This window comes from Pseudochaenichthys georgianus, chromosome 24, assembly GCF_902827115.2.
Source record: "Pseudochaenichthys georgianus chromosome 24, fPseGeo1.2, whole genome shotgun sequence".
NCBI classification, from domain to species: domain Eukaryota; kingdom Metazoa; phylum Chordata; class Actinopteri; order Perciformes; family Channichthyidae; genus Pseudochaenichthys; species Pseudochaenichthys georgianus.
Window position 1 is genome coordinate 24,400,138 of NC_047526.1, and position 12,311 is coordinate 24,412,448.

A 12,311-nucleotide genomic window follows, 5' to 3' on the forward strand; every position below is an offset into this window, starting at 1 on the left:
TAATGGCAGTCTCGCGTGATTAGGTGACGCGCATTTACCAAAAATGTGGAGGTTGGATGCAAACTTCAGCTTCGTGGGGAAAATTGTAAGTAAAATGAGCAAATTTCCTGGAAATGTGTTGGTTTAAGATGTGTTACTATTCTCCCTGATAAATATGTGCTTCGTGTTTGATGTACCACTGAGTTAAAGGAAACTTTATTTTGAAAATGTGTAATATTTTGTTGGGGCCTAGGACACACACTACAAATGTCCCGGATGATATAACAAAGTTTTAAGGTTATCAATTTACACTTCACAGCATTAATATAGCAGCAGACAACTTTTTGCTACATATTATTTACAGTTTTTGTTTGCTACCCCAGTTGAATGAAGTCACTCTCCCTGTGCTGTAATCCAAGTTTCTTTTTGATTAAACTTAATTAGCCAGGACGTGCCATGCCCCCCCCCCCCATGTAAATGCATGAGTCCTTGTTTTTAGCTAGCTAGTAGCCCTCATGTAATCAGCCTCTCTTTAATTATACTCTTATACCTGTGCAATACAAATATTTTGGTTAATAAAAACACCTAAAAGCTCAAACAAGTTGATATGGTGTAAAACCTTATTTTTTTACTACCTAATTATGATGAAACAAATCAAGAATTATACTTCATAATGTACCTCCTACACTGATTAACAATACAGCACACATCAGTGAGCTACAGTGAGGCAGACTACATGACTAATGTCCGTAGACCACAATGTCTTTACTTTCAGGCTTTGACTGAATATTTTTTATTTTCAGTTTGAAGCTTTATAGTAATTTATTTATGTTGAGTTGGTAATTTTGAATGAAAAAGATAGAACAAATAGAAAGAACAGAGAAAAAATATAATGCATACTTTTGTATTACTTTATTGTGTTAGCAGCATTATGCTATCATTTTTAAAACGTATTCAAGACAAACTTTCCTTTTAGAAGATAAACATATAGTAATAATATTAATAATACAGTTTTTGTATAGCACATTTTAAAACATAGTTACAAAGTGCTTTAACATAAAAGTACACAGAAATCAAGTCAATTACAACAGCATCTACACATTAGAACTCACATTGTAAAACACATAGAAAATAATAAAACAAAAATACATAGAATAAGAATAAATGAAAAATAAAACAAGACTACAAATAAAATCACAAAGTATGTTTTTAAAAGTGACTTAAGAGCTGACAGATTTTGCAGCCTTGATCTCCTCAGGTAGAAGGATATATGTGGGGTAAACACTGTAGCAATAATTTGTAAAAGCATTTTAAGAAAAGTAGTATTGCAGCTAAGAAGAAACAAACGGCTCCACTGAATATATATATCATAAAGACAATTGTCATCATTACATGTCACTTGTCATCAGAAACTGAATCATTTTGCTGTTACAATATAACATCAACCCTAACTACTTGAACTTTTTTAATATAGACTTACAAATAGACCAAATATTTAATTGCAATAATATAACAACAAAAAAACAACCTTTTATCACAAATCTGAAAACAAAAATTCCCAAGCAATTGAAAATATCAGTTAGCAGTTTTAGTATAGAAAAATCAGTCATCTGTGTTGATCTCTAAAATATATTTAAAGCAAAAATCATAGATATAAAGTGTGACTTGAATATATATCAAACACTGTATATTTTGTACATTTTGCTTTCGTAAACCTACACTTTGAGGTTTATTATCCTCATGAGGCAGACTTCTTATTCTACTACTTTCTGACTACAATTCCCATAACGCCGATTGGTGTTGTCCTGTTGTTGTCAGGGTCATACTGTAGTTCTGAGCAGCGATCCTAGCTGTAACCTACTTTCACCTCTCCTCTGAATCATGTGAAAAACACACAAGTCATTCTCTATAATCCTGTAAGCTCCATCTATTGACATATCAGCTCTCTGTGACACAGAACGACGTGTGTAGAAACATTAATGTTAGTAAATAAAAGCAATATATCGTGTTAAATACAAGTAGCCTTAATTTTAGCTGTATAAAAAGTTACATAATTATTAACCAAAGACCGATGTAAAAAAAAGTATACAAAAAAGTTAATAATAAATAACATACATTAGCATTGTAAAACAAATTATGATCTACAACAATATTAGATATATCAAATTATCACTCAGCAAAATCATTTTTGAACTTTTCGTAAACATATTTTTGCGCTGCGTCATTTGGTGTTATCTACCATTTTGTCGTGACAGAATGACGTTTCAAGAAAATGAGTGGTCTCAAAATGGCCGCAGACTTACGCTGTGTTCGTCAGCGAGAGTTTCACACTCTAGTTGTGGTCCACTGCAAATTGGTCTTTGATGCAACAGTCCTGCTCCGGCTGCTCCACGAAGGACCGCCCTGACCCACCGTGGTACAGGAGAAAAGTCTTCCAGCTTTGACTTCCTCTGTCCGTTTGTTTCCAACCAAGACATCCCCTTCGCTTACTTCAAGCTTCACAAACTCAAGCATCAGTGCAGAGAAGAATTTGATCGATATTCATAGAAAAACTCAGGGTTCAGGAGCACAAGATGAAGAAGTTCATTCATTCAACTCACGGTTCGCTCTGGGTCTCTTTAACCCCTCTACATGGGCCGACTACTTTATACACCAATCAGGTCTGTCTGGATTTGCACATTCGTCCACTCATAAACCTTTTCCCCCTAGCTTTTTCTTTTTTGCAATGTGAAATATACATCTGAACAATCTTGTGAGTCCCCGGTTGGATTTAAATAGCCTTACATGCTTCAGTCTCTTGGATACAGTGAACCTGATTGGCCGAGAGAGCCTGCTGGGCATGACCAATCACAGGGCATCACCATGGAGCTTCCCAGCCAATGGGAGGAGGAAGATGGTCTCTGTGATTTCATTGTCACTAGGGGAGGGGGAAACATACTGCCAGGACAGTTGGCACTAACATGCTTAGTGGTGGACTCTATTATAGTGAGAGTCTATATGTTTGAGGTAACCTGTGGAGCGTTGCCAAGGAGAGAATAGCACAGGGCGGGTCTACAGATGGAGCTCCTCTCACCAGCAGCTGTACAGTCCCACAGCACACAGGCTCATAGAGCACCGCGTCACTGTTGGCGGTATTGCTCACGTCACAGGAATGAATGGGTTGAGCCATCGTCCTGCTTGAAGGTGGCGTGTCTCCTTGGCAACCAGCTCCATCTCTGGCCAGAAGCTTAGACTGACAGAGCCCTCGAATCACAGGAGGACGGGCGCTCCTTATCTGTCCCTCCATCGCCATTCAGTCCTGGTTTGACCCCTGAAGAGTGATATCTCCTCGTCACTCCATCTGTCCCTCTCTGTTCTTCCTTTCCTTTGACCTGTTTTTGCCTCAGTATTGCTTTTTTATCAGCTTCATCCCTCACAAAACCCTTTCATCTCTGAGAGATGCAATTATTTCGTATTTTTATCATCCATTTATCTATGATCATTTTCTGAATTAGGTTATTTATTGTTAATGTCTTTTTAATTTTAATTTGGTCTGAAATCCAACATCCTGAGATATTAATTTCCTTAAAAAGAGCAGCAAATCCTCTCACATAGGAAGCTGAAACTGAGGAATATTTTCTACAAAACCGTATCAACGCTGTACAACTTTGATGTTGTATAGTGTGCACGCACGCACACACACATTTCACACAATTGTTCAGGCCAAATTGATACTGAGGGACTAAAAATAGAACTTATTATACTTTATATTGATCAATTAGCATGTCCTTCATTTCATACTGCCTTGGCATATATTTCAAGGACTTGCAGGATTTATGTATAGTTTCAGACTCTCTCCAAAGTATGTAAACAATGTAAAATATATAATTTTAAATAGTGTTTAATCTTTAGCATAACAGCTAATCTTGGATATTGCACTATGACATAAAATAAGTCCACAAATTAGTTTTTTACATTTTTTTTAATGATACAATATAGGATACTAGCATATTCCAGATCTTTTGGTATAGCTCTTTTAAACATGTACCCTTTTTATTACTCTTTAGTAAGGTTTTCTATCAGTGAAGAAAGTAACTGAGTAAAGTTATAATGAGCCAGCAGTCTGACGTTTGACATGGCAGTGAGTTGTTCTGAGGTTTTGCTCTCGTCAGCAGCTCCTTGTCTCTGAAAGACATGGTGGTGCGTGTGCTCTGACACTCAAAACACTTTTCAGCACTTGTGCAAGATGTTTTTGTGCTTAGTCGGAAAAATCTCAGATAAAATAGGTTCTTTAAGGAAAGCTAGAAATAAGGAGAGCTGTCTCATTCAAGAAGGACAGGACAGAACAGTGTGTATTTGACATTTTGTGGTGATAAAAAGATGCTACTCTCTAACTTTTTTTACTTGACAACAAGCAGTTTTTTCATTTAATCAGTGCTGGGTGCCAGTTGTATTAGGGAGGGAAAGGGAGAAGGAAATATTGTTACTTAATTTTGTACTGTCTGTACATTTTATCCATGTAATCATGTTCCTTGGCAATATTTGTTGATGTTGTAAATGTCAGGCTGTCCGCATTCATGTCATGAGATTGAAGCATCTTTTCACACAGTCAGAGGCCGAGGTGGGCAGAAAGCCAGAGTGTCCTAAAAGTGAAGTAACACAGTACGCAGACGTCTTATCGCTCATCTCTCTTTGTGTGCATGGAAAATAAAATATTTCACGTATACGCTATCATGTTACGCACAGATGAGCTTTTTAGAGCCTTATCCAGGCATAAACAAAGCTCACACACACTTGAACATATGGCCATGCAGGCCTACGGTTCACCATGAGATTTCGGAAGATACAAATACAAATTAATAGTTTTACAACTTGATAGAAGTCTCCATTACCTAATACCTGGTACAATATTGAGATTTCTTGTTTGTTTGTATGTATCCAAATCGAAATGTTCACAGGAAAAAATCCTTAGGGGAGTATAAACTTAAATCAACGCAGATCAAAAAGATAGTAAGGATGTTAGAGCTACAGTTAATAGCCAGATAGCTTATGGGGTTACGTGAGGGACCTTTTCTTACCTTAGTGTTTCACCCTGTTTCTATTATAAATGCTTGGCAACTGGCTCATATTTATTCGATAAGAGAGTGGTCAATCTTCTCATTTAACTGTATTTTTCAGCAAAACCTCTTATGAGGATTCAATTGTCGTATAGCCAGAGAGAGGACTCGTTTCTGTTTCCCCCTGAGATTGCCATCACCCCGACAGATCTCAGTGAGGCATGTCCATCTCATTTTGAATGCTAATCCAAATTCAGGCGACTCAGCCCTATCTTGATGGAGCTTATGTCTGTTTCTATGAATAGATACATGTGGGTGTAGGTGCTGACCTGTCTGTGTGTATCACTGTGTTCCTCCTCCTCATCGGTCCTCACTGCACTTTTCGCCAAGGCCATCTGACAGCACATAAACATCTCCGAAAACACACAATTGCTAGATCTCTCTAATATTTCGTATTCTTATTAGAGTGTTGTTAGGCTTGGACAAAAAGATTCCCTTTAAAAAGTGAGCATTGAGGTCTCGTTTCGGCGCTCTCACAATGGTCTTTTCTCCACGAGACCACACGGGGGCTGGTGAAGGCCACCGGCGCTCGCCTTGCTCTTTTTCTGATCCTGTCCTTTTTCAGGCCTAAGTGTATTCATCAGTGTCACACTTGTTTAAGTGCATTTGTGTGTCTTTTTGCATATTTTAATACAAATAGGCATCTCAGGGTTATGAGCAGTATGGGATAAACAATGAGGAAATTACGTAAATTGTTACAAAACGAATATTTTTTTGTTATAGATGTACTGATAAAAGGCACATGGATTTTCTATTTTAATTCAAAAAAGCAGTTTTCTAATTTAAAAGAATAGACGCAAACTTTATTTTTCATCCAGTTGCATTTGATTCACATCTATTATAATGATTCTTCATACAAACAAAATGTATTTAGCCTTTTATGCCTCTATCTTAAGCTGTCTTGCTTTTGTTTAAAGAAAACAATACAAATAAAAAAGAAAAGGATTGCAATTTGGAAAGCATCTTTAGAGCAACACACTTAAATAAACACAAGGAGCATGTTTACACTTTACACAATGTTCTAGAAATTAGAAGTCACTGTTCCTGGAATTGTGCAATGTAGTGGAAAAACATTAGGAACATAGGTGCATACACGCCTGAGGCCTAACATATGAGAAAAATGCCAATATACTGTAGGGCTGTCTTTCAAAGTGCACTGGTGCATGCTGACAGGGGGATGTCACATCGTTTTTCTGCTCATCCCCCTTTGACCCCGTCTGTAGCTGCAGACACGCACAGAAAGGCTGAGCCAAGTGGAACACAAAACAGGAACAAATGCAGGACAGTTTCTCATTCTGAGCATTCCCATCTGAGCCACATGTGTGAAGCCCAGACCGCATCTTTAAAATCATCTCGTAAACAAATTCTAAAATGGTAAGAATATCTATCAGGCACAAGAGGGGGGCCCACGTGTCTCTACAGCAGGACATTCTGCAGAGCATTGTATGGAGCTCTATAGTAACCTGCACTTTATTAACTGCCTCACACACTCTATATCACCATCATCAGTGAGGTCTTCTGGTTCTGTCATTACCCCTCCCCCAGACCTGATCTCCTTTGTTCCGTCCTGAGGATCATCCATTCCTCTTGGGTGATGTTTGCCAGTGAACGACCACATGGCCATTACTGGTCTTCTTCTATATTTCTCCACCCTTGTTTCGTACTGCTCTCTTTTTAAAACCCGTCATAATCCCCCTGTGGTTAAATGTGATGGACCTTTTATTTCTGTATACACAAAAACACAATCTTAGATTCAAACATTTGATCAGTTAACAATCAAAGATCTCTTGATGAAAGACTTAATTCATTCACGTATAGATGAAGGTTTTATTAAAATGGACTCCATATGAAATCTTAAATAATGTAAACGTACAACTGCTTAAACTTTAGGAAAACATTGTTAGGTTTTAGATTAAATAAATACATAACACTATAATAAATAACACTATAGGTAGTCGTTTAAGTTTGGACATCGGGGATGAGAGGATGACAGGCTTTATCAGATGACTCAGATGACTGTTTTATGGCACATGGATGATAAGATAATATGCTTTTATGAGAGGAATCTGTGACGACAATACTCACACGCACACATAAAAACAACACAGCATGTAGGGGTTAGTGTTCCTTGCGTGCAGGTTTGCAAACATTGCTCTCCTGCAACATTCTGCAGTCTTAATAAACAAAGTCAGAGAGCGTAGCCGCTAGTTTTACTGTACATGCAGTCATGCATGGCCAAACATATAAACACACAGATGTTCAGGTCAAAGTCAGCACACACATAAACACATATGTCACACAGATGAGAAAGAGGCCTCTGAGAGAAGGGTGGGAGAATAACACACTGTCACAAATATGTGTGTGCATGCTGTCATACAAGAGGCGGCGGGGACCCAGACTGACATTGAAAGAGACACAACATGCAAATAAAAGTAATTGGAGATAAATTGACCGGACCAACTATAGCCAGGCAGAGTCTGGTCTGTAGGTCACTGGTCACTTGTCAGCTGATGGTGTTTAGGTGCAAATTGTAGACGTATTGTTCCTTGGAAATTGTAGGAAACTGTTGGAATATATATCTGATAATTAATACAATTATATAGTTTTAAATGTGTGTCTTATTTGACTGCCTCCTTTTTGTCTCATTCTTTAGGATGGATTAGCCCTTTGTCTGGCCAGCCAACACACCATCACTGATATTACTGTGGAGACGGACGGATAGAGGGAGGCAAAGATGGAGAAAGGGAGTAATGAAGCTATGTATAAGCTTTCCTTGGTGGTTTTAATGGTGAGTGCAGGCCATAATTCACCTCAATGCATGCAGGCACAAATGAATGCACCCTCACACACGCGCACACACACAGGCGCCAAAAGCAATACTTTGACTCTCTCTTTGTGTGAGTCCTACCTTCCATTTAGGCCAGAGCAGAGAAGATATATGGATGTGTGAAACACAGTGACCTTGACAGTCTGTGTGTGAGTGTGTGTGTTGGGTGGGGGTGGGTGATGTTTCTACACTGACTGTGCACCAATACACCATCTATGAATCATGATAGTGGAGTGGTGCACCAGTACATTTTAAAATTAATCAACAACAGATACATACCGCTCACTGCAATTTAAACATGGCTAGTCATCATGGGATCACTGAGAATTATTTTACCTGATATTTAGAATATGACTGAAACAAAATCTACCATTTGGTCAATTAAGAGATTTTTATTATTTGTGTGACGACCCTCCCCCCTTCTGCCTGTCTGTGCTCCCTGCCTTGCTGTCCTCTGGCAGGTACTGGGAGTGTCGTCCTGTTTGTGCCCGCCCATCTAGAGGCGGAGCCTCAAGAAGGCATAAAGGCTTGCCCAGCTGGAAGGTTCAGTCTCTGATTCTGATCCTGGCCTGCTGCAGCAACCTCAGCCTACCGCCTGTGTTCGGTTTGATGCACCCTCCAACATGCCTTCAGCACACTTCCACACATCCACACACTGCTGACACTACTGACAGTCTTATTCTTACGTACACAATTCCTCAGAGGTATTTTTTTTTTAACCTGTTAAATAAACATGATTGGCATTTAACTCTGTGTGGCCTCCCTATTTGTTTCCAGCCTTAAGTAAGGTTGTAACAAAAGTGTTACTGTTTTTGTTGAGTGTTTTTTGCCCTTTTAAGATTGAGTTTATATATACAGTCTATGGTTTAACCACAAACATTTGCATTCTCCAATTTAGATACATTCAGTTCAGATTGACATGAGGTGAACAGCTTTTTTGCACGTTTTGAGAGCGACCAGGCTGTGGAGGCACAGAAGGACCAGGAGCCCTGCCCTTTTGTTTTAAACAGGGCAGATATGTGCAAATCCTTTAAAAGGGTTAACCCACACAAGGCTCCTGGACCTGATGGCATCCCTGGCCATGTTCTCAGGGTGTGTGCAGTTCAGCTGGCAGAGGTGTTCACAGACATCTTCAACAGGTCCCTGCTGCAGTCTGTAGTCCCCACATGCTTCAAACACTCCACCATCGTTCCTGTCCCTAAAAAAACAATAATCACCAGCCTCAATGACTACTGCCCAGTAGCACTCACCTCCATCATTATGAAGTGCTTTGAGCGGTTAGTCAAAACCTTCATCACCTCCTCCCTCCCTGACTCTCTGGACCCCCTGCAGTTTGCCTACAGAGCAAACAGGTCCACAGATGATGCCATAGCCCACACCATCCACACTGCCCTCTCACACCTGGACCAGAGGAACAGGAACACATATGTGAGAATGCTGTTCATTGATTACAGTTCAGCATTCAATACCATTGTGCCCTCCAAGCTGGCCATCAAGCTCAGAGACCTCGGGCTCAACAGCGCCCTCTGTGACTGGATCCTGAACTTCCTAACGGGCAGACCCCAGGCAGTGCGGGTGGGAAACATCACAACCTCCACCCTGATCCTCAACACAGGTGCCCCTCAAGGCTGCGTGCTCAGCCCTCTCCTCTACTCCCTGTTCACTCACGACTGCGTGGCCACACACAGCTCCAACACCATCGTGAAGTTTGCTGACGACACGACCGTCATCGGCCAGATCACAGACGGCGACGAGACGGCGTACAGAGAGGAGGTCGGAAAACTGACATCTTGGTGCCAGGATAACAACCTCCATCTCAACGTCAGCAAAACAAAGGAGCTGATTGTGGACTACAGGAAGCAGCAGAAAGAGCCCCCATCGCCATCAATGGGACTACGGTGGAGAGAGTCAGCAGCTTCAGGTTCCTTGGGGTCCACATCACTGAGGACCTGACATGGTCTCTTCACACCATCACCAAGAAAGCTGGACATTGGCTCTTCTTCCTCCGCAGGCTGAGGAGGTTCAACATGGACTCCAGGATACTCTCAACTTCTACAGGTGCACCATAGAGAGTATGCTGACTGGCTGCATCACGGCCTGGTACGGCAGCTGCACCGCCCTTAATCGTAAGGCTTTACAGAGGGTGGTGAAAACTGCAGAGAACATCACCAGGATGAAGCTGCCATCCATGGAAGACCTTTACTCCCAGCGGCTCAGGAAGAAATCCCTCAGGATTATAAAAGACCCCCATCACCCAAGCCACAAACTGTTCAGTCTGCTGCCGCCTGGCAGGCGTTACCGCAGCATCCGGACAAAAACAACCAGATTCAGAGACAGATTCATCCCGCAGGCAATAAGACTGTTAAACAACTGAACTGCTGAAATAATTTCATAACATTCATCTGCTACTTATTACTAATTATTTATCTATTATCTAATATATCATTCCAATAACTTGTATATAGACTCGTATTGCACTATTCCACTTTTTCAACTATTTTTCTTTTTGTATTACTTTTAATATAGTATATTTTAATATCTATTGTGTTGCATTGTTGGAGAAGCCTGTGACCTAAGATTTTCAACGACATAATTACTCTGTAGCTATATTAGTTTGACAATAAAGAACCTTGAACCTTGAACATGGAAAATTGTAAAAAAAACGAAACTTCGGGCACCTGTTGCAGCCAAGTAAAGAGCAGAGAGCACAATAAAACATAGATTTTGACACAGGAACCGCCTACATTAAAGGGTCACAAGATTACATAATTAAGCAACAACAAGTTCCTATCATAGTTAAGATCTGTAAGGAATTTAAAAAGCAATTTGAAAACAAACTGACGTTGCAATTAACCTCTGTTTTTGGGATCCAGACAGTTTCCAGCCTAGCAAGTTCAGCTTGTCTTGTGTGTAGGTTTTAAAAAAAATGTAACGCCAAAAACGCACCAGAACAGCGACCAAGTGGGGCAAAGCTAAAGTTTGCGATATATTAACTTTTAGAGGTTAATTGTGGCCTACAAGCAGCCAATTCTCAAACATAGTCCTGTAAATTCTGTGACATGTTTAAGTACGTTACAAATATATTATTATCCCCTGTAACACAATAACACTAGGGTTGTTTGTCTACTACATATATCTGGGCCAAGCAGCTAATGAAGATAACACTTATTAAAGTAGGTAGTTTTGGAGAAACCAGCTCGAGTGCACTAGAATTTGAAAGGTGGGCTGTGGAACTGCCAGTCAGCTGTTCCTAAGGCTGACTTCATCTCTGGCTACGTCTCCCTGCAGTCTCTGGATTTCCTTGCTCTCACTGAGACCTGGATTACTCCATCCAACACATCCACCCCAGCAGCTCTCTCCACAGCATATTCCTTCTCCCATACACCCAGACCCACTGGCAGAGGAGGTGGCACTGGTCTCCTGCTCTCTCCCAAATGGAGCTTTTCCCTCTTCAAGCTACCTAACTTCACTCCTTCCACCTTTGAATTCCATGCCGTCACAGTAACCCATCCTATACAATTAACCATTGTTGTTCTCTTCCGTCCACCAGGCGCCTTGGGGGACTTCTTGGAGGAATTAGATAATCTCCTCTCACACATCCCTGAAACTGGCCCTCCCGCTGTACTTCTCGTAGACTTCAACATCCAGACAGGGAAGACATCTGAACTAACATCTCTTTTAACCGCCTTTGCTTTTTCACTGTCTCCATCCCCACCAACTCATAAAGCTGCAATGTCCTTGATCTCATATTCTCAAGGAACTGCTCTACTTCTAACCTCTCTGTAAACCCTCTCCACACTTTTTCATTTCATTCTAACCCTTTCCAAACATAACAAACTAATCTCTTCTAATTCTGCACTTGTCCGCCGCAACGTTCGTTCCCTCTCCCCCTCTACCCTTGCCTCATCGGTGCTCTCAGCCCTCCCTTCCTATGACTCGTTCCAACTCCTGCCTCCAAACTCTGCTGCAGAAACTCTCCTCTATACTCTCTCATCCTCTCTGGACTCTCTCCGTCCTCTCACATCTCGGCAGGCTCGTCAGTCCCCTCCTGCTCCCTGGCTAAATGACGCACTGCGTGCTAATAGAACCATCCTTCGGGCAGCAGAGCGGAAACGGTGGAAATCCAAACACCATGACGACCCCCTAACCCAGACATGTCAAACTCAAGGCCCGCGGGCCAAATGTGGCCCGCCACGTCATTTCATGTGGCCCGCGAGAGCTTAAAAGGTTTGATTGTATAAAAATAAATAAGTCAAATGCGTGCAGTGACCAAAAACTACATTTCCCACAATACATGCTGATTATGTTACCCGCGAAGTGACGGCATCCCGCCACTAGACTGCAGTGTTTCCACATCGATGCGATTTTCCCAACAAGTGGAATTGAGAAATACAAGTAATGATCCCAAA

General features: G+C 40.9%; 1 long non-coding RNA gene across 1 annotated transcript; it reads left to right on the plus strand.

The window, feature by feature from the left end:
- Positions 1–8: 8 nt before the first annotated feature.
- LOC117439841 (uncharacterized) lies at positions 9–8,600 on the plus strand. The gene is made up of 3 exons (XR_004551197.1): positions 9–85; positions 7,729–7,863; positions 8,364–8,600. It is a non-coding gene; the product is annotated as an uncharacterized lncRNA (long non-coding RNA).
- The last annotated feature ends 3,711 nt before the right edge of the window (positions 8,601–12,311 follow it).